General features: G+C 44.2%; 1 pseudogene; it reads right to left on the bottom strand.

The window, feature by feature from the left end:
* Positions 1 to 361: 361 nt before the first annotated feature.
* Positions 362 to 500, bottom strand: LOC123109274 (uncharacterized; annotated as a pseudogene).
* Positions 501 to 4,672: the final 4,172 nt, after the last annotated feature.

Genomic DNA, 4,672 nt, shown 5'->3' with positions numbered 1-4,672 from the left:
CTGCGGAGATAACTTCACCATCATTGTCACCATGCTGTCGTGCTGCCAGAACTCATCCACTACCTCGCCGTCTTGCTGGATCAAGAAGGCACGGACATCATCAAGCTGAACATGTGCTTAACACGGAGGTGTTGTACGTTCGATACTCGATCGGTTGGATCGCGAAGAAAATTCGACTACATCAACCACGTTGTCAAACGCTTCCGCATACGGTCTACGAGGGTACATAGACACTCTCTCCTCCTCATTGTTATGCATCTCCATGGATAGATCTTGCGTGTGCATAGAAACTTTTTGTTTTCCATGCAACGTTTCCCAATAGAAGCCCCTGCGCTCGATCCATGAAACATCTCTACTCGTTGATCGAAGTCGGCTACCATGCCAAAGAGGTCATCTATGGAAAGAGATTCTATGCGCACATCAAGGCTCGAAATAAGGGGTTGATAGTCCATATCAAGACCAACAATAATGAACGAGATCAACTCATCCTCACCGATGGGTTTTACAACCACACCAAGCTCATCTGCGAGCGATCGCATTTGACCGAAGAAAGCGGCAACTGATTGCATGACTTTTTGGGCGTTGGAAAGGGTTGTACGACAATTGTTGGCTCGGGATCACAACTGGGCCGTGAACATATTGGCAAGGGCACCCCTGATTTGGTGGGAGTTTTCAAGTGACGCAACATGGACCAAGACTTCCATAGAAAGATTATTAAGTAGGTAGGGCATGACCCACAAGTATACGGGATCAATCATAGTCCTTTGTATAAGTAAGATTGTCGAACCTAACGAGGAGCAGAAGGAAATGATAAGCGGTTTTCAGCAAGGTAATTTCTATAAGCACTGAAATTGTCCGTAATAGGTTGTTTGATAGCAAGATAATTTGCAACAAGCAAGTAACGATAATAGTAAATAAAGTGCAGCAAGGTATACCAATCCTTTTGTGGCAAAGGAAAGGCCAAAACGCCCTCTTATAATAAGCAAAATGTTCTTGAGGGCATACAGGTATTTCATCTGGTCACTTTCATCATGTTGGTTTCGTTCGCGTTCGCTACTTTGATAATTTGATATGTGGGTGCACCGGTGCTTGGGTGTTGTTCTTACTTGAACAAAACTCCCACTTATGATTAACCCCCTCGCAAGCATCCGCAACTATGAGAAAAGTATTAAGATAAAATCTAACCATAGCATTAAACATATGGATCCAAATCAGTCCCTTGCGAAGTAGCACATAAACTATGGTTTAAGCTTCTGTCACTCTAGCAACACATCATCTAATAACTACTCCACAATGCATTCCCTTAGGCCAAAGATGGTGAAGTGACATGTAGTCGACGTTCACATGACACCACTAAGGGAATCACAACATACATATCATCCAAGTATCAAACACATGTCAAATTCACATGATTAGTTGCAACATGGCTTCTCCCATGACCTCAAGAACAAAAGTAACTACTCACAAATGATATTCATGCTCAAGATCAGAGGGGTATTAAATAGAATAATGGATCTGAACATATAATATTCCACCAAATAAACCATATAGTAATCAACTACAAGCTATAATTAACACTACTAGTCACCCACAAGTACAATTCTGAGGTTCCGGTACAAAGATTGAACACAAGAGATGAACTAGGGTTTGAGATGAGATGGTGTTGTTGAACATGTTGATGAAGATTGGCCTCCCAAGGATGAGAGGGTTGTTGGTGATGACAATGGCTTCGATTTCCCCCTCTGGGAGGGAAGTTCCCCTAGAGGAATCGCTTCGTCAGAGGGCAAAAGTGCTCCTGCCCAAGTTCCGCCTCGAGACAGTGGCGCTCCGCCCTAAAAACCATCCCCTTATCTTTATAGGTCAAAAGACCTTATGTACCAGAAGATGGGCACTAGAGGTGGGCTGGGCTACCCACAACCCACCAGGGCGCCCCTGGAGGGCCTGGCGCGCCCTGGTGTCTTGTGGGCACCAGGTGGCCCCCCTCTGGTAGTTATTTGCTCTAGTATTTTTTTATATATTACAAAATATTTCTCTGTAAAATTTCTGCTCATTTGGAGAAGTGCAGAATATGTATCTCTGACATAGCTTTCTCAGGTCCAGAATTCCAGCTGTCGGCATTCTCCCTCTTTCTGTAAACCTTGAATATTATGAGAGAAAAGGCATTAAAATTACTCCCTAAATCATTATTATGTATAAAAACATTATAAATAATAGTAGGAAAACATGATGCAAAATGGACATATCAGTAGGCCATGAGTTGTTGATCCTGGATCAACCAGGGCTATAGGCGGGGTTAGGAACCTCCTGGTCCTTCCCTTCAGAGTTCTTTGAGACTATGGTGGCGGAGGGTCCAGGGATTGTTTTGTCGAGATAGCCAAAAAGCCCCGTCCCCATGATCTGAGGGCAGCCTAAGCTCTCCATAGGATATAGTTGGTCGATTGAGAGGCTCAGAGGTGGTGTTGTTTAGGCTGGAGGAGATGTTCTAGGTGGAGGAAGACATGGCAGAAGTGGTGGTGGAGATGGAATCTAGACGAGGAAGAAGGAGGCTAAAAGATCGTGGATGTCGCCTAATGGGGGGGGGGAGGTGAATAGGGCTTTGAAATAATTACAGTTTAAGCTTGAACAAATGCAAAATAAAACTAGCATTTGATTTGTCAAGCACAAAACCCAAAACAACTAGGGTCACCTATGTGCACCAACAACTTATGCTAAGCAAGATAAACAACTAAGTGATAACAAGATATCTATCATGAAATACAATGGCTATCACAATGTAAAGTGCATAAGTAAAGGGCTCGGGTAGAGATAATTGAGGCACATGGAGAGGACAATGTATCCCGAAGTTCACACCCTTGCAGATGCTAATCTCCGCTTGGAGCGGTGTGGAGGCACAATCCTCCCCCAAAAGCCACTAGGGCCACTATAATCTCCTCAAGCCCTCGCACAATGCAAGATGTCATGATTCCACTAAGGGACCCTCGAGGGAGGTCACCTAACCCGTACAATTGGCAACCCTTGGGGGGCGGTTACCGGTACCCATACAAATTGCTTGGGGAAATCTCCACAACTTAATTGGAGACCCCAACGCTTGCCCAGAGATTTACACCACAATGTGAGCTCTGCAATATCACCAACCATCTAGGGTGCCCAAGAACCCAAGAGGAACAAGCTCTAGGGTACCAAGCACCCAAGAGTAATAAGCTACTCAAACTTCACTTCCACGTATCACCGTGGAGAACCCAAACCTATGCACCAAATGCAATGGCAAGGGCACACAGAGTGCCCAAGTCCTCTCTCAAATCCCACCAAAGTAACTAATGCTAGGGAGGAATATGAGAGGAAGAACGAATAAGAGAACACAAAGAACTCCAAGATCTAGATCCAAGGGGTTCCCCTCACATAGAGGAGAAAGTGATTGGTGAAAATGCGGATCTAGATCTCCTCTCTCTTTTCCCTCGAAAATTAGCAATAATCATTAGATGGATTGAGAGATAGCAAGCTCAAAGAAGGTCAACAATGGGGGGCAGACACGAGCTCAAAGGATAAGAACATTTGGGGAGAAGACCCCCTTAAATAGGTCCCCCCAAATCAAATCGTTATGTGCACTAGACGTGCACAAGCGGTACTACCGCTTGGGGAGAGGTACTACCGCTTAGCATGGTCAATGCAACCCATCGAGACAGAAATACAAGAGCAATAGTTCTGCTAGAGAGGTACTACCTCTTATAAGTGGTACTACCGCTTATAAGAGGTACTACCGCTCTACTACCGCTCAAGTAGACTGGGCAATAGAAGCACAAAAATAAGCGGAAGTGGTCGCGATAGAAGGAATCGAAAGTACCGCATAAGAGGTACTACGCCCTACTACCGCTTAGAGTAGTACTACCTCTCTACTTTCGCTCTACTACCACTTAAAGCTAAAAAAACTACCCAAGCAAAACATAAGAATGCTCCAATACTGAAACTGCTATAACTACTGTAAATGGACTCCGAAATCAACAAACTCAAGCATGTTGGATAGAAGACGACAAGTACTATCCAACAGCGACTGGATACTAAGAACTAGCAATGGAGAATAAATGCCAATAGGATAGGAATAGGACCTTCCCCAAGTATTAACCGACAAACTCACCAACATTGATAAACTCAAAGATGATGCATGTGAACTCCATTTTCGATGAGTTTGAGTTTGTCGTGAAGATGACCACAAGCTCCAAAAACTCACAAGAGAAAAACCAAACAAGAACAAAGAAAGATGATACAAGGAAGCAATGGTTTGAGCTCTGTACGAACGATACGATCAAGATACTTAGTTGAGAGCCCCCTTGATAGTACGACTATCGATCCTATCGCACGGTCTCCCAACTAACACCATGAGACCAGTAAAATAAAAAACCTATCAAGGACATACCTTTGGGTTGCGCATAGTCCACTTGAGCTACATGATGAAGATCTTGTCCTCCTCAAGATGGACCACCTTTCTCGATTGTGCTGGCTCGATGAAGACTAGTAGATTGCTCCCATACTCCACTATGGGTGAGCCTCTCATCGACACATCTTCACAATGGATGACAAGCTTCAAGCATGCAATTTCTACCTCTTAAGCATGCGTTGGTTTTCCCTTGAAGAGGAAAGGGTGATCCAGCAAAGTAGCATAAGTATTTCCCTTAGT

The sequence above is a fragment of the Triticum aestivum genome, chromosome 5A (genome assembly GCF_018294505.1).
Source record: "Triticum aestivum cultivar Chinese Spring chromosome 5A, IWGSC CS RefSeq v2.1, whole genome shotgun sequence".
Lineage (NCBI taxonomy): Eukaryota > Viridiplantae > Streptophyta > Magnoliopsida > Poales > Poaceae > Triticum > Triticum aestivum.
This window is presented reverse-complemented; position numbering and strand designations above follow the sequence as displayed.